Source organism: Monodon monoceros, unplaced genomic scaffold, assembly GCF_005190385.1.
Source record: "Monodon monoceros isolate NGI ecotype Baffin Bay Population unplaced genomic scaffold, NGI_Narwhal_1 Super_Scaffold_3, whole genome shotgun sequence".
NCBI lineage: Eukaryota > Metazoa > Chordata > Mammalia > Artiodactyla > Monodontidae > Monodon > Monodon monoceros.
In genome coordinates this window covers 90507963-90526499 of record NW_021703780.1, presented here as the reverse complement: position 1 = coordinate 90526499, position 18537 = coordinate 90507963, and the positions used below count along the sequence as shown (strand labels likewise).

The 18537-nt window shown below is 42.2% G+C and overlaps 2 protein-coding genes across 6 annotated transcripts in view; one reads left to right on the top strand and one right to left on the bottom strand.

Moving 5' to 3' along the window:
• Positions 1 to 16964, bottom strand: part of LRRN1 (leucine rich repeat neuronal 1) — a 37158-nt gene extending 20194 nt beyond the window's left edge. Inside the window, exon 1 of the mRNA XM_029241882.1 lies at positions 16498 to 16964. The gene's annotated coding sequence lies outside the window, so the exon portion shown is untranslated. The remainder of the gene's footprint in view (positions 1 to 16497) is intronic.
• The window catches only part of CRBN (cereblon), a 950388-nt gene that overhangs the window by 373655 nt on the left and 558196 nt on the right, over positions 1 to 18537 (top strand). The gene's annotated exons all lie outside the window — the stretch shown is intronic.

The following is an 18537-nucleotide window of genomic DNA, read 5'->3' as shown; positions in this document are numbered from 1 at the left end:
TTCTAAACTATTTTTATATGACTTTGTTCTAATAAGGACTCAAAGAACCTGATTTTCTTCATCATTGGGAGAGGATAAATATAGCAAAAAGTGTGCCTGCCTGTTCAAACCTTCCCTTTGAAGGCTTGGGGGCTGCAGTGGCTCTCTAAGGAAGAGTGCTAAGATAGCCAAAGGCCAGGGGTGCAGAGCAGGATATAGAGCAAGAGGAACAGCACCGTGGGAAGTGCTTTTCCTATATTCTCACAGCACGAGATGGTGGCAGATGTGATTATTTTCATTTTATAAATGACCTTAGGGCTCAGTGATCAAGTGACTTGCCAGAATTCCCACAGCTAATTGGTGAAAGAGCTGATATTAATCCCAAGTATGTTACAGTCTGAGTGAGAACCCTTTCTGTGAACCCACTTGCCTCAGTGATCTTTTTTTTTTTTTAAATAAATTTATTTACTTATTTATTTATGGCTGTCTTCGTTGCCGTGCGCGGGCTTTCTCTAGTTGCTGCGAGTGGGGGCTACCCTGTTGCGGTGCGCGGGCTTCTCATTGCGTGGCTTTTCTTGTTGCAGAGCACGGGCTCTAGGCGTGCGGGCTTCAGTAGTTGTGGCACGTGGGCTCAGTAGTTGTGGCTCGCAGGCTCTAGAGTACAGGTTCAGTAGTTGTGGTGCACGGGCTTAGTTGCTCCGCGGCATGTGGGATCTTCCCAGACCAGGGCTCGAACCCGTGTCCCCTGCATTGGCAGGCGGATTCTTAACCTCTGCGCCACCAGGGAAGCCCCGCCTCAGTGATGTTATGGGACCTCCAGTAAGTAGCATGAATACACTGCAGCGTTCTCCCAGGTACACAGAATAAAACTAACTTGTAAAGTAAAACCTTGGTTAATCAGAAGATTAGGCTCAGGGAATTTGCAAATTTAAAGGTTTCCTAGAAAGCTTTTAGCTTCAATCTCTAATACCCACTTTCTTGCCTTTGATAATGGTAGTTAAATTTTTGTTTTTTTAAAAGACATTTTTTCTTCAAGGCCTTGATAATGAACTCATATTGGAAATTTTTTAAAAATCTAAAGCCTTGGTTATTAACTTATTTTCTTCCAATTTCCCATTTTCTCCTAAAAGTGGACTCTAGAGGAAAAGAATTCCAGTTAATTAGGATTTTAGTAATCTGGCTTTTAAATTGGTTTAGTAAATTAAAATCAGGTGAAAGCTACCTCCCTGAATTTGAAATAGTTTCTTATTATAGATTCTCTTTGATGCCAATGTGTTCACCTATGTTAGTATGCATTCGAAACTAATGGTCCAATACTCAAAGTACTTCAGCTCATGGATGACCTGGATGCCATAAATCCACCAGAGCACATTAGTGGGATGGTTCTTAATTACACAGTTTAGGCTTTGTGTAATCAATGGTGCAAAGGAACAGCTGAGAACATTAAATTGCCAGCAGGCATTGTAAATCATAACGCATTCTATACTCTCTTCAATTCATGTGTCTTATTAAATTAAAAGTTAAAAGAATAGTTTCAGTTAAATATCTTGTATTGCCATCATAACCATTAAAATATAAAATAATCCAATGCTATTATAAGATCATCTTTAGTACTTTCCCTAGTTTTCTAATGGAAATTGTAGTTATTTTTGAACTTTAGATATAGGAATGATATTTTTAATGAAGCAAAATTAAAGTTATCTCTTAGAAAGGTTGACTAAATAAAAAGGTTATTTCATAATAAAGTACATTTTAGAATAAAATGCAGTGCAATCTTTATCTATCTAGGACTAACATACACCTTAAAAGCTTTCCGTAGAGTTTTAGGTTTAAGAGTACACTGTTTAAAATGTGGAATGTTCAACTGGTTATAATAGTGATGAAATATATTAATGTTGTTTTATTATTACTTCAAGTTATATTTAAATGAGGATAATGAAGACATAATTGGAACACAAGACCAGAAAATGAGAATTATTTTCTTGGAGAATTAAGCAACTTGTAGTAAGCTTCAGCAACTTGGGATAACATATGGACAGGTAACTGATTTTTGCTTCAGGACTTTTAAGTCTCCAAAATCTAACAATCACCCATGTTAGCACTCATGAGAAAATTCTGAGTTCAGAAGTATTACCATCAACATGTGGCTGGCAATTAGGTTATTGTACCCTTCAAAGGAACAATAGAAATGAATTAGAATAGCTGACCGGGCAGTTCTTCTGTGTAAGGCACTGTTGGGGAGTGGGGGGAAGCAGGCGTCATAAGTGGGGGTGAAGTTGTATGCAAAGCAGTGGTGTCTTGAGCCAATTGTGAGCATTTCTTTTCACATCCAAGTTTACAGACATCATGTTGTTAGCTTACAATTGGTCACGGTGAGTGTACTTTACACTACAGAAACTGGCAAACACTACGAATCAGGCTTACCTTTTTGGAGAGCTGACTGTTAAACATTTACCAGCACACTGCTGGTGTCAAGGCACCAAAGTAGCAGAGGCGGAATAGGTACATGGAATCAGAACTATTTCATTATGAATGAGATTCAAGGTCTCTAAGATAGGAATGGAAATCAAGACAGAAAAGAAGGATGGTGCCTAGCTATGGAGGGCTTTTTATGCTTCACTAAGAAGTATTCTCTCAATTTATTATCCTTGTCAGAGACCTAGCAGAAAACAGAAGGTACATTCAAAACGAGTGAATAAAGAAGATTTTAAAAAAGGGACCATTTACAAGGCATGGACAAGGTTAAGGTAAACTCACAAAGGATGGCCAAACACCCCTGAGCTAGCTACTGCACGAAACAGAAGTCAACAAAAACCAGATGGCAGAGGACCCACTGGGACAGTCCATACAATGTGATTCTCAGGTTACAAAGCAAAGTGGAGTAGGGTGGTTCTGGAGGGGTATGGAAAATATCCAGCACAATCTCATTATCAGTGGGAACCACTAAACGTCTTTGCAGGGAACTATGGGATCGTTTCTACAATTCAGAAAGATTGATCCACCAGCTGTGTGTAAGACAGGAGAGGGAACATAATGGATATGGGGAAACCCACTAAGAAGCACTTTCAATAAGCTAAATAAGAGGTAATGAGAAGTGAAATTCGTAAGACTTAAGAAGATCTCAAGAGGCATGGAGAGAAAAGTAGAATAATAGGGCTTCCCTGGTGGCGCAGTGGTTGAGAATCTGCCTGCCAATGCAGGGGACACGGGTTCGAGCCCTGGTCTGGGAGGATCCCACATGCCGCGGCGCAACTGGGCCCTTGAGCCACAACTACTGAGCCTGCAAGTCTGGAGCCTGTGCTCCGCAACAAGAGAGGCCGCGATAGTGAGAGGCCCGCGCACCGCGATGAAGAGTGGCCCCCGCTCGCCGCAACTAGAGAAAGCCCTCGCACAGAAACGAAGACCCGACACAGCCAAAAATAAAAATAAAAATAAATAAATAAATAAAAGATTACTATTAAAAAAAAAAGAAAAGTAGTATAGTAATAAAAGTGTTCAGGGAACCAGAGATGTACTGCTATAAAGCACAGTACAAATATGAAGGATAATGGCATCTTACTGAAAAATAAATGACTATCTCCATCATCTCCTTTGATAACTATTTGGTAATAGTGTCTGAGTTAAGTTATATGTCAATACAAAGATGAAGCGAAAACAGATTATCACAGGGGCAGCATGCTAACTCAGTGCTGAAACGATCTCCGTATTAAGAACCATAATAATTGAGATCAGGCAGAAAAGTAGATCTCTCCATGGAGGACAAATCAATAACAACTAGGTTTTATGGTCATTAGCACCCTAATGAAATTACTCACCATCTAAATCTCTTGGAGGATCTTGAACACTCAACATCAGTCACGTCTTTCATGTTAACACCTTGGCCAGATGTGGCTAAGTGCAATTTTACATGATGGAGACCAGGAACAAGAATGATATTCCACACATGAAACATTTGCATACCAAGCAAGAGGGTTTTAAGATAACCCTAAACTAGTATTTAAAAATTTACATCTGTGGGCAACACAGTTGATGTGTTGTCAGTTAGCCAGTGTCTTAATCAGGGGCTCATCTACAATAAAAGGAAATGTATTACGGGGGGAAAAAGGCAATGGAGAGCAGGAAATAAAAGAATGTGTATTAGCTTACTAGACACTCTGTGTCACTCTCACATACATTTTATCTTTAACCAAGAGGTGGAAAAGTTAAGTAACATGCCCAAGACCACACAGAAAGGAAGGAGAGACTTTCTCCTCCTTTCACTCTTTAGCTCTTAGTCTTGGTATGTCAGTCCAAATATGTCAGGGCATTGGCATGCCACTCAGCCAGCTCAGGCACCTGAACCCTTGCTCCTGCAATTCTTCTCTCCAGGAATTCAAGCCTTCTGTTCTCTTCCCCTTTCCATGACTAGATTCAACACATCCCATCCCTTCTGTTCATAATGCAAACTCCCCCCTTTGCGGAACTTCATAATAATCTGTCTTGTCTGAACTCCGGTGTACTTTCAAGGAAGGGGGAAAGGAAGGTCTGAGATTAATGGCCCCCCCTTTTGCTCTATTCTAAACCTCACGGGTCTTCTGTTTCTCAAACCCATCGAGTTTCTTCCAACCTCCAAATCTTAGCTTACAAAGCTCCCCCCTGCACCCCACTGCCTGGCTAATTCTCACTTATGCTTGGGATTTTGGTTGAAATGTCACTTCTTTAGGCAGGTCTTCTCTTAGAAGCCTCCATGTAATGTTCTATTCTGGCCTCATGAACTTCTCTTTCACTGGACTTAACACAGCCATACTTTTACATTTCCTTGTGTGATAATCGGATTAATGCTTTTATCCCCCCTCAGAAGGCAAGCCCCACATAGGAGGGGACTGCATTTCATCTGTTTTGCTCACCACTGTATCCCCAGCTCACACAAAAAGATCTGTACAGAGGTGATGCTGTCAATATTTGCCAAGTGACTGAAGTAAATGACTGTCATGTTCTAAGCATTATAGCAAGAGCTTTCCCACATATCTTCAGAGCAACCCTGTGGGGTCATATCACTCCTCCATTCTGCAGATGACACAGCTTGGGAGATCAGACAAGTTAAGTCTTTTAACCAAGATCACACAGCTAGTATGTGATAGCGTTGAAATTCAAACCCAGACCCATCTCATCCGAGCCCCTCTTTTTTTCTGTTGTTGTGGAATTTCCACAGATGATCACTTAATTATTTTGTCTCGTCTCTATTCATTCTGTTTCCCCAATGAGTCTCAAAGCTTATCTGGGATGGAAATAACACCTTGTACACTTTTTTCATTCCTCCACATCACCCTGCTAATAGCACTGGATATTCTACATGCATTTAATGAATACTTTTTGATTAATAACACTTCCTTGGCATTAATAACATAAAAGCATCCTCAAATGATTTCAGCTTTCTATAATAACCTGTCTAAAATAGTAATGTATTAACATCTCTGAGTATAAGCACAGGTTTAAGAGCTACTAATTTCGACCAAACTATTTAGGAAATTTTTTTTTTTTAATTATGAGAAGAAACAGTGTGGCAAAATGAAGAAGACATATGATATGGAAATCCCTTTCCTCTTTCATCCCCTGAATATTTGTAAGTGTGTTTTCCATGCGCCAAGTACTCTTCTAGGTGCCAGGGACTCAAGGCTGAGTAAGCCATAGCCTTTCCCTTAAGGAGCTGTTTGGTGGAGGGGTGGTATCACTATGATGTGAATAAATAATCTTAAACTAAGATAACACACTATGCTTGAAGTGAGGACAAGGAAATGTGGGAAAGTCAAAGACAGTGTGACTAACTCAGCCTGGAGGACAACCAGAGTTAAAAGCGCCTGGTCCTGTACACTAACTGGCTGTGAGATACTGGACAAATTCTTTGTCTCAGGTTTTTTCCTTATCTTTAAACCAGGGATAATAGTTGCTATGCCCTCCTCTCAGCACACTAGAAAATGCTGTTTATTGGCAAGGGTAACCAGAGGTGACTAACTGGGTGGTACTGGCTTTCCCCAAGGGCTAAGAGTATCAGTATCTCCAATTACCTGTAAATGCACCCAGCTATCAGTTGGGAAGCTCTGATTAGAAGGATTAAACAGACAATGAATATAAGGTTCTCTGTATATAATTATTATTTCCAGCCCTCAAAGAATTCAAAGAAAATGAGGCACTTAATTGTATTCTAACACTCCCATTCATGAGTAAAGGAGAATCTGCTAGCTGAAACAGGGTAGAGGCTATAGAAGCTAAATCATAGCAACTTTTTCCTATGTCAATCTACCAGGGGTCTTCTTAAGAGTCACCTGATTTGGCTTGCCTGGTACTTCCTCTTGCTTTGTGACTGACCTGTTCCCAGGAGGACTCTTGGTTACACTGCATTGGGTTCTAATCTGCTCCCAACCAGGAGCTTTGTAGTTTGGTCAAGAAGCAAGAAGATAAATGTTATGAAGATGGTGATACACAGAATCAACAATAACAGTGGTAGCAGCAGGATTTATTGAGCATTTACAAGATGCTAGCCATTGTTCTAAGAGTTTTATATGCCTCAACAACTTTATTATCTAACAGTGGATTTCAGAGAGTTGAAGCTTTTGGGTCTGTTAGTTCTAACAATGTCTTGAATTCAGCTCCTCTTTGGGGAATGATAGCTCTGAACTGAACCTTTTCTCTCTGGTTAGAAAATCTGATTCTATGAATCACAACTTAGGGGTATTATAATACTTTCAGAGAGAAAAGAGAGAATGGATACAAAGCAGAATCTAGAAACCAAAAAGCTTTAATGTATTCATCTGTTTGCCACTTCTTTCAAAGTACATCCGCTGACTCAAGATTTCTTGCATGTCTGGATAAATATAAAGCTCTCTTGGGGTTCATCATAAAAGGTGACAATGGTGTGAACTATCGACTTCTCAAATATCTAGTCTGACTCTTCTTGTCTGTTAAAATACCTCCACTTGCCTCCAAAAGAGCATCCAGACACAATAGCAGTCAGAATGCCAGATTTCCACATAATAATACCACTACTACCCATTGCTACTATTTACTAAGTACTTACCTTGGTCCAGGAAATGTGCAAAGGGCTTTAGACACATGATCTCATTGAATGAATCTAATGATTCTATAAGGCAGGTTCTATTATTATCCCCATTTTACAGATGAGGATACTGAGGCTCACTGAAATCACTCCAGGCCACAGCTAGGATGCAGTTTTGGAACCAATTCTTCCCCACTCTAAGACCTGCCTAGTTATCCACTCTCTTTGCCCTGCCTCGGATTGTACATCCTGTAATACTATGGCAGGGACTCACATTGTTCTGATGCATCACTTGGATGCCAGAAGGATCTCTTAAAGCAAAACAACATTTAGAAGCAAATCTCAAGTAGTTTCTAATATTGCTAGCAGCTTTAAGCTCTTGTAAAAATCACTCAATACTTTTCATAATATTCAGCAATCTCCTTATCTCTGCAAATATCAAAGTAACTTTTTTCACAATTAATAATTTGACTTCTTTTCTCTGTGTAACAGAAAGATGTTTTTCAATTTTTAGAAACCTTCTAAATTTAGATGATGATATAATTCAATATGCCATGTGATGGTACTGGTTAGGAGAATGCAGTCTTTAAGTATGCATTTTCATCTATTTAAAATACTTATCTTAAAAACAATTTAAAAACATGCTGTTAATAACTCCAATGTAATTTTAAAGGATAATTCCATGATGATTGGTTAAATAAAAATATCAGATTTTAAAATTTAAAGTAATAAAATATACATCATGTTTTATTTTACATAAACCTTACTTTGGTAATGGAATTGTAGAATTTTTAGAGCCAGATGGGCTATGAAAGCTAGTCTAGTCCAATCCTTTTGTTTCATAGCTGCAATTAAAGAGAAAGAAGCATAGCCGAGTGTTTTAACAGTGCAGTTGCAGAGTCGGACCCAAGTTCACATCCCTGCTCTGTCACTTACCAGCTCTGAGACTTCATCTGTCATCCAGACTTCATTTGTCATCATTCTTGAAAGTGCCCTGCTTAGAAAGCAGGACTGCTATAAACTGAGAATTCGAATAAAGGACTCTCTCCTCTAAAACAGATATATATTCTATTCATTCATTCATTCATTTGATAAATATTTATTGAGTACACACTAGTTTGTGGCCTTGGGCAAGTTACTTTATTGCTTTGTGCGATAGTTTCCTGAGCTGTAAAGTGGGTGTCTACATTATACAGTAGTTGCAAGGATTAAATGAATGAATGTGGGTAAGGTGTGTGAGACAGTTCCTGGCACACTGGAAAGGTACGATAATGTTGGATAGCATTACCTTTCTCCTACTGCTTCTACATTCTATATTAGGTAATATGGTGGGCCCTGGGGATGCTATCTGGGAGTTCTATATAATATTTTCTTCCTAAAAACTAAAGCATCTCATGTGCATGGAGTGAATCTCTCATTCCATTGCTCTATCCTGAGGGTGAAGCCATTTGGAAACTTCTTCACTAGGGTTCTGTTTTGACAGTGTTATCCTTCATGCATGAAGAGAAAACTATCCCACCAGTATTTGCCCACACACTTTGTGTTTTTCCTTCAGATGGTTTTGAAGAGACCCAAATTTTTCACCTGGCCTCCCAGGAGAGAAATGATGAGTTTGTGGGTATGTGCGGGAGGTCAGCTGGGATTCCAGAGACAGACTATCCCCATGGGACACAGCAAAGCTAATTGGTCCTTTGAGGGGTTAAACCTGACGTGTAGTTCTCCCTGCAAAGAACTACAGTCAGCTGGAAGAACAAGTGGAGAAATCCAGTTAATAGCCACTCCAGAGTCTTCAGTTGTTCTATCATGCTTGGATAAGTTAATATACATTCCATTAGTGTCTCAGAAACTCTCAGGTCATGGCTGAAGTCCTACATAACTCTCGCTCATGATCCTGGAAATCACAGAATTATGAAGATGAAAAGAAATTTGAGCAGTCAGGCAGCTTCTCAGTCTTCCTTCTAACAAGAAAACATTACTCCATTGCAGAGAAGTGAGAAGTAGTTAAATCTTTAAAATCTTGAGAGAAGCCTCTCCCCAAAGCTCATTTTTAATGTGCCAGTCTTAATTAAAGCAAAAACATAAATGTCTCAGTATGGAATCTAGTATGTCATCCCTGTTGTATGTGGGTGTGCATGTGTGTGTATGTACACACTGGTCATCGTTCTCTGGGAGGAAAGTTAAAATACCCCTGCCAAAGAACAGAGCAAAATCAAAGGCAGAAAGCCACACCACTACTGCATCTCTTTTCTAGGCCGAACATCCTCAGTTCTGCACACACATTCTGGGTTATATCATTTTCTTACCCTAGCATCACTCTCCTATGAACCTTTCTTCCCAGCTTGTCACAGTATTTTTTTAAGCTTCTAAGGTCAGCTTAAAATAAAATATTAGAGGGAAGGTCTGATTAGTCCTTAGGTATCTGGGAAACCCAGCTTAAGTTTCTCTGCATTATACATTATAATTGATGCATCCAAAAATCCTTGCTCTTTTTGGTAACCCAAGAGGTACAATGCTGAATCACTGTCATATTATTACCTGTTCTGACTTCATGGTCCAGGAAGCAGCCTTGGTGTGAATGGGAAAGGCACTGGGTCTGAGAGAGGCAGTGAGGCTGGTCTTATCCCAGCTCCATTGTTTCCCTAGATGTGTCCTTAGACAAACTGAACTTGCATTAGGAAGAAGAGCCTTGCAACCCCTCTTCTTTTATAGATAAACATTAGAGAAGTGTTAAGTGACTCGTCCAAGGTCACACTGAATCTCTCCATGGCTCTGATTCCTTAGTTATCGAAAAAAGGGAGAAGGAATGATAATACTTGGTGTCTCAGATTGCGGCAGGTCAAACGAGATACATATTTAAGGAATCTGCAGAATTTGAGGTTCTAAAACATGAGGCATTATTCACTTTGTCAACTCAGCTACATCTTCTCTTTAAGCAGCTTGTACAGCCCTATGTTTCTTGCCAATGACATTCGTTCTGTTTCCAGCCTCCTCTCCTAACGACTCAAGACACTCTGAATTCTGAGTCCTACAAGGAATTAAGAACTCCATCCCCAGTGTAGAGTTCCCAACAAACTTACGGCGTCTACCCTCTTTCAAACAACCATCCAACTCACTTATGTTCAATGAGGTTAGATCTAAAATTGTCTCCTGCTGAACACTGCTGTTCCAGGTGATAGCCCGTTCTGGGAATTGATCAGAATGTTTCTTAAAGCTTTTGCTGGCAGCCAAACTTTGAACGAAGGCTCCTACTTGTGTACAGATTCTGTAGCTCACACTTTTACCATCACAGCATGCTTTATTGTACTTGCCAGTCTCCTTTCTGTAACCTGTACGAGACTTAAACTCACTGAGGGCAGAGCTACATCTACCAGAGCAGGATTCCTCAACCTTGGCCTGACTGACATGTGGAGCAGATACTTCTCTGTTGTGGAGGGACTGTCTGTGCATTTTAGGATGTTTAACATCATCTCTGGCTTCTAGCCAGTAGCACACCCCACCCTCAGTTGTGACAATAATTGACAAAAATGTCTCCAAATGTCCCCTGAGGGCGGGGGGTGCTCAAAATCATCCCTAGTTGAAAGCCTCCATGCTAGATCTAGCCAAGTGCTTTTTCATACCGGGCACTCAGTAAATACTTAAAATGCTTATGATGGATTAAGCATACAAGATGCAGAAAAATCAAGCTAATTTCTTTCGGTGTTAGTCCCTCTTATGATGCCTGGTGCATGGCTGGTGGCCAGTATGTATTTACTGAGTGTGCCAGGGCTCTGTAATCCTAAGCAGCTTCCTATATCCCAGGTAAAATTCTTTCCCTCAAGAGAGTCCACGTGAGGTGGTGGAGAATTGTCCTATTAGGGGGAGAAAATTGTTAAAAGAACAAAACAATATCTCAGTTGTGGGATTAGGAACCAGAAAAATCACCTTGCCGTGTCCCCCAGACCTTTAGCTCTCCATTTCATCATGACGTATAGGGCAGAAATCAAATTCTTGGCAGTGGTAATACTAGAAATATCTACCAGTGTTCCTGGATCCTTTAAAACACAACTCAGATAGGGGAGTCAAGCACCAGGAGGGATGCAGGACATCCAGAAGGTCACACATTCAGTCATTGGTGTCAGAGCTGGGAAATGAGCCTGTGCCTTCCTGAGTCTCTGTACAGTACTTGATTACAGTGATTATTATAGATGCAAATTAAGACTTATTACTATTGTGAAATAACAGTGCAGGTTAGTGATATTCTTTATTGCCATGCTAACATTTTTTTCTAGAGGGGAAAATTATAGGCGTGAAACCAATTAAGCAATCTTTCTTTCTTTGTAAAGCTTTTTTAGTTTTCCTAAATGAAGATTCTTCTCTCTTTGTGCTTACTGCTTAATAGCGCAGATTGATTTTTTTGTCCCCTAGGTCTTACTGAGATAGATGCTGTCCTTTTTTCCCTGTATGGACCAAAAATGACTATGCTGATACATTATCTCACAAAGGGCAGTCATGAATAGGAGAAGCAAATATTTTGAAATGAATATGTAACAGACATCCTCCTGTAGAGGTTAAGCATTGTTGGAAATGCCTCCCTTGGACATCTTTGCTAGTCAAAGTCTTGCGATTGCCTTTTCCTGGAGCTCACTGTAGGATGGCTCTTCTCCCATGATTGAAATGGTGGCTCCGGAAATGGACAACAGATTAATCTATGTATGCCTCAAACTTTAGATAGTTGTCCTTTACTCTCAGGTCAGCATAATATTTGCAACAAAAACCTTTCACGAAGAAGCATGTCAGGTCATGTGTATATTGTTAATGTAACTATGGTAACCAAAAAATGCCACCAGTGTGTCTGTTTCATATACAAATGTGGGGGCAGTTGTGGAGTCCACATGTCTGCCAGGGGTATAATAGATGTGAGCTAGGATGGCCAGAAAATTACAAGACATTTATATTAATCAGAGCTTTCAAATAACATTTCAACCCCTGAGCTATGAAGAGTGTAAATGGAAGGCAATAAGCCATCGTAAACACAGTTTTCAAAACTAAATGTTGTAAGTCAAGGCAGCAGCATCTTTGGAGGGTACCGTCAAATCAGAGCTGACAGACCTCCAGTCTGTATCAATGCAAGTTTAAGCCTAGTTTCTGTGCATCTCAGGATGACTTTTCGTATATTGAGTGTAATGGTTCCATCCAAGTTAAATGTTTATGTCAGTTGTGGTATTGAAGACACACACAGCTTCCACAAACCTTTTAGCAATCTCACTAATTATGGTAGGTAGTTCTTCCAGCCCTATTCTCCCAACCTTGTCACGATACAAATGAGGAAACTGAGGGTTGGTGGGGTTAAGAAGCTGATCTAAGATCAACTGGCTATGACTAGTTAGCTTAGTTACCAACCAAATAACTGATAAAACTGCTAATAATATCCTCCCTTTGTTAGACCTTTTGGAAATATTCAAAAAGTAAAAATAAGAATAATAATATATAAGCCTGCATATTGTTTCTTAAAAAAAAACTCTAACATAAAACGGCATATGTTTTAATTATTGAATAATATGCTTAACACTTCTATAGGGTGGCCATAAAGTCTGAAAATATATACTATATTATTTTATCATGTATTGTAATTTTAATGTCAGTAAACAATTTATTATTCATTTGTCAATGTTTTGAGACTTGGATGGTACATCCAGTGATGTATCCATAAAATAAGTAAAACAAGAAAATTTAAAAGGCAAACTTCATTTAAGAAGACTTGTAGAATGAATGGTTCCCTTGGTCACTAAAGTATTGGATTTTACATATAGGGTTTAACTTTTGTCTCTGTTCTGCACTTTGAGCCAAAACAAGAGAGAATACATGTTTTTCTGACTTCATCTATATAATTATAATTTCATCTTGAATAAAATATTAATCAAAGCTCTATTCATGAGTTAAAGATACTTACATTGTTCCCCCAAACCAAAATATAATTATGAATCTAAAATGGAATTTGCTTTATCTCCAGATTGCCTTAACCCAAAATAGGTGTTCAGCATAATAATTCTGAAAAGTTTAATACAATATTTGGGCAAGCTTACATTAGTGCTCAAGCAAATCATTCAAAGAACTATTATTTTGTAGCTTAAAAATAAATTATAAGAAAGCATTATGAAAGTCTAGTAAAAAGTGACACCCAGGTCCTATAATTTACCATACTTTATTCATAGCTTATTTATGGTGACATTAAAAAGTCCGCCATTCTAATTATTTATAATCATGCCCAACTGGCTTGGGAAGTAGCATTATAATTCTGTAGAGACATATTTTCTTTAGTACCTACTGGGTTTGTTCCCATGAGTGTCACTGGTTTAGAATATGTGATAATTGTTCTAACAGTTCAGGTCAAAAAGCTAGCCTTAGCAGGGTCTAACCAGAGAGAAATCAATGGTTGAGTTTTTCCCTGCTTTTTGGGAATTCCAGACACTGCCCAGAACTACCTATATTATTGTTCAGAACCAGAGTCGGCACTTGGATCCGGTCTAAGATTTTATTTAGCAGAGTGATCCTTTTCTAATAATAAGTACTTTATTACTTTTATTTACCAAGGAGTAAGCCCTAATCTTCCCTTTCATTAGACTTGCAGAACAAAGATTTCACACAGGCAGGTAACAACCGAAGTAAGTTCTCACAAAATATGAGGCTTTGGTCATTTTAAACTTACATTTATTTCAAAAATACCTAGATGATAACTTTACAATAAAATGGCTTATTGCCTAGTTTAGAAATGTCAACTGCATTGTACAGGTAGCCCTCAAGTCCATAATAAAGACAAAATCCCAGGCTTAAGTCACATAAGAGTTTATTATAATGATTTGTTACTTTCTGACTTCTAGATAGCTCTAAGACAGAAAATGTAATCTTGGCTATAACATTTTCTTACTTAAATTTGACTCAATTCATTTTTCCCCTCCTGGGAAAGTACTGCTTTATGTGTAAAAAAGTCACTGAGCCAGCGAAAATAACTTAAGGAAACATGTAAAACAGCAGACTAACATCTGCTACCCATCCCCCACCCCCACCCCACTGAGTCCTCAAAACAATGTTGTCTTGTTTTTTTGGTTGTATTTTAATGTCCCTTTCAGTGAATATATAGCATACAGTGGCAAACGCTGTTCAGTGAATAGGTTCTTCTTCCCTTCAACAGTGTTTGAGACTGACAAAAGAAGAGGCCACTGGGCTGGCCTGTCAGTAGGTATAATCCCTGGGACTCACGTGTGGCCCACACTGCCCGCCTTTTGTTCACCGGTTGATCAGTGCCAGGAGGTGAGCAGTGCAGTGGTCTGTTAGCTACTCTTAGACAAGGCAGAAATGTCCCTGTTTTGGGGTCTATTGCATGACTGCCTCGCTATTCATTGTTCTGTCCTGTGACCCGAAAATCCCTCAGGTGACTAGGAACGTGATGGTTTCATCACCTGCAGTTCTACAAGTTTGGTGCTTGTTACTAAAATGATTTTGACTGGACTATGGACATTCTAATGAGAGATTCCTTCCTGTTAGTCACCTACAACTATCTTCTCCTATATTGTATATTTCTGAGGATGGAGAGCAAATGTGAGCAGGAGGTAGGATTACTAAAAGAAAAAGAGAAGAAACTCTAAATAAAAATTGAGGGGTCAATTCAGAAATTACTTGAAACCACCAGAAGTGAAATTAAGTTACTGTCTGCTTCATATAACCATTTTGCTCACTAGTTCAGAACATCCAGCTTGAAATTGCACAAAAACACACAGCCAGGTAAAGAGCAAGCAGGACTTGAGGCTTTCAGTACAATAGCACTCAGGGAATTTGGCTCCTGAATAAAGGTGTCAGCACGCCTTGGAATTCCCAAAGAGAAAAACTCACTGCGCCTTTATTCCATTTTCTTAAGGTCTATTGTTAACTAAAGACTCCTTGTCTTTTCAAATTCCTTCATGTGAATGGATGAGGCCAGACATCTGCCAGGATTCGCTCACATTTGCATGCGAATCAGAGACTTTGGGACACACATGGCCCTGGAGCCAACAACACCACTTTTACTCTAGACTTACACTGATCCAAGTACCTTCCTGAACTTTCCAGTTCTCCAGTCCTAGCTCTTAAAAATGAAGTAATGAGCATATTCGGGTAATATTAGTTCTTTAGACCATCGTGGCAAGGCAAATTGCGAAACAAAACAACATACTGTCTTTCAAAAAAATCCTACAAGCAACAGCTCAAGTCAGTAATACCTGTCCCCTCACTGAATTCCACTTTTTCTTTATTTTCTGGGTCTGGGAGTGAAAATGCTAATGCTAATGGTGGCATGAGATTTAGAAAAGGGTCTCTTTTCCTGGACCCGTGGCCTTTTCCTCTGTGGTTCGGATGCCTCAAAACCATTCTCACCCCGGTCATTCATTCATTCATTCAGTTCCAGGCACTGTGGCTACAGCGGTGAACCCAGCAGTCAAGGTCCCCCTCTGTCTCCCAGAGCAGGTACCACCGCCGAAACCTCCAAGTGCGAGTAGGCAGGCCGGCTCCCTCACAACCGTCCTGGGACGGGTTTTCCCACCAGTCCCAAGTGCGCCGCGCCCCTCCATCTACTCGATCTTTCCACTCTACCTGGGCTTGCCAAGCAGGGACTCCCCTCCGCGGAGGTAGTCGCTGCAGGGCCCTGGGAAGTGCCGAGTCGGCGGCTGCCCACACCCCTCTCCACGCAGCACAAAGGACACTCGCTGGCAAACTTTCCTCGCCATCGACCCCGGCCGCGCGGGGAACCCAGCACCGGCTCCGTGCCTCGAGCGGACCGAGGCTTCCCTGACATTTCAGCGTCCTTGGCAAGCCTCCTGAGGCTGCCACCCCTTCTGGACTCAAAACGTGTAGGATGAGGTCTTTTCCCCACTTCGACCGCGCGACAGTTGAGCAGATTCTTCCCAATACCCTGACTTCAGTACACTCGATGCTTTGTGAATTACGCCCCTTGTCCCTTTCTTTACCTACAAGGCCACCGCCAAAACATCCTTCCTCTTTTCTCTTTCCACAGCCTGCCACCTTCTTTCCCCTTCTCTTAGTCCTCTTTCCAACTCCCCGGGCCCCCTCTCCGCGCTCTTCTCCGGCTCCGGCTGCCTTCCCCATTTCACATTCCAGCAGCCCTCCTTCCTCCGGATACCCGGGCATCACCCTCCCCCGCGTCGGTCCCTGAAATCTAGCAGGCTCGCCTCCTGTCAATGCCTTTTGCTCGCTTCTGTTCGGCCTTCCTTCCGAAGTATCGTTCTCCCCGACCCCAGTGATTTTTTTCAGTAAGGAGGTCACTAGATTCCGGTTTCCCCGACTTCGTCATTTTCCCCAGTTTCATGAGCCGCGCCCCCTCGTACCCCTTAGGCCCGCGATCTTGTCCCAGGTTCCCCAGACCCTTCTCCGGCCCGCCGCACCGCCAAGTTTGCCTCGACTTCCCCTCGCTGCCGCCCATATCTCCCGCCGCTGCCCCGCTAGGCAAGCGCACTTACCCCGAGGCCCGGCTGGCGGGGGTGTCGGGGTGCGCACGGACCAGGCACCGGCGGTGGCAGCAGGAAGAGGAGGAGGAGGACCGGCTGAGCGGCGCCTCCCTCCCAACCCACAGGCACTGGCTCCTTGGGGGGCTCCCGGCAGAACACCAAGACAGGAGGCGAGGCAACCACACAAGCAAAAGCTGCTGCGCGGGCCTGGGCTCAATCCGGCTCTCGGGGGCCGGGGCAGGGGCAGTCAGGATTGGGAAAAAAGGTAGAAGTGGGGTGCAGAGGGCGGGGCAGCGAGCGTCCAGGTCCGGAGGACGGCGTCCAGGGCGCCTAGGGACGCCACCGCGCGGATGCCGCTGCCCGGGCTGACGCCGGCGGCCCCTCTCCCCGCCCGGAGGGCGCTGCAGGCGCGGACGCACTGGCCTCGCCTAGCTCGCCGGCTTGTTGCCGGCGCCCTCGGTGCGCCCGGCTTTGTGCTCCCCGCAGCCGGCGTGCACCTGGTGTAAGCAAAAGCGGTCAGCTGATGGGCTGCACTCCGATTGGCTGCTCCACGGTCTCCTCCCCTCCCGCCCGACCCCCTTCCCGACCTCCCCCTCCGGCCCTCCGGCCCCCCACGCCCGCCCCCGGCTCAACCCAGTGCTGGGGCACCATCTGTAGCCCGCCCAACAAAGGCGTAGCGCCGCGGGTCTCAGGTGGCCCGGCCTCCCTGCGTCGCCGCCGCGGCCGCTGCAGGCAGCAGCGGGCTGCCGCTTTTTGTCTAGGGGACGACAGGCTGCGGCTGGGTTAGGCAGGCAAAACACATTGCCGTTTCTTAGCAAAAGACACACCAGAAAAAATAAAAAGCCCACGCTCCAGGCCAGCTAGGCACAACGGTGCCAGATCTCTGTGCAACGTAGAACTTGGGCTCCGGGGACTGAGAAGCAGATAAAATTCAACCCGACAGAACCAAGTCTCAGTATGAAATCTGACCCTTCCTCCTAAAATGAGTGGCGATTCCTTGTGCTGTGTGTACATGCCTGGGTATACATGCCTGGGTGTACGTGCACGAGGAACTGGTCTGAGCCCTTGCCGCGGAAAGAGAGTATTATGGCACTTAAATGAACGGCGAAGCAGCTTCTTATTTAGGGAGGCTTTCAGAAAACGTCTCTGAAACTTTGTAATTACAGCTTTCTGATTTGTTAGGTGTGAAAGTTGTGTTCAAATAAGCGGAGGGCTGAGAATATAGTCTGTTTGGAGAGGGGGCTGTCAGAGAGCAAGGTGGAGACGGGTTTTTGGAAACTGCTCATGAACCTGAGTTTCATCTTCCAAGTGGCCAGCTTAGAGCCAGACTCCAGAGAGGCCCTTGGTGCTTGTTACTGGGGGATCTGATTTAAGCTAGAGCATTATTAACCTCTCAGTGCCAAGCAACTTCACGCAAGAGAATGTGGTGACATTTCCTCATGATGTCCAAGCTTAGAACTTCTGGGGAATTAGGACGGATACATTCATTATTATAGAATCATCTTTTGAATTCCTTGAAAACATAGTAGAAATTTAACAACAATAATCTTAAATCTTGATTCCTATAGAATTTCTTGGTGTCTTTCATAGATGTCTGATAAATATTTGATGCTCTCATATGTCCATTTACTCTATATTATCCTGAAACTGTCATATAAATACCAGTGGGTCACAGTGTGCCTTAGAAGGCTCTAGGGAAAGAAGATATTAGGATTTAGGGAAGAAGGTAAGTGAAGAGTAGAAGGACAGCTATAGGAAACGGCCCATTGCAACTAGAGTGGGAGGGTGCTACCTATAAAAGAAGATTTTAAAACTTTCAAAATAACTTGTCTAGAACCTTTCTCAAGAGCCATACTTTTGTCTCTTCCTCCCTTTCTCATGCTGATTACATGTAGCTTGGAGTTTGTCTGAAAGAAGGTTGGCCTCTGGTAGAAACAGAACTTGAATGATCAGGAAAAGAAAAAACACAGGTTTCTTAGGGAGTCTCCTTTAGGTTTATTCTGGGAGAGGAGGGGAAACAATGCTGTACCTTGCACAGTGGGGCTTTACAGA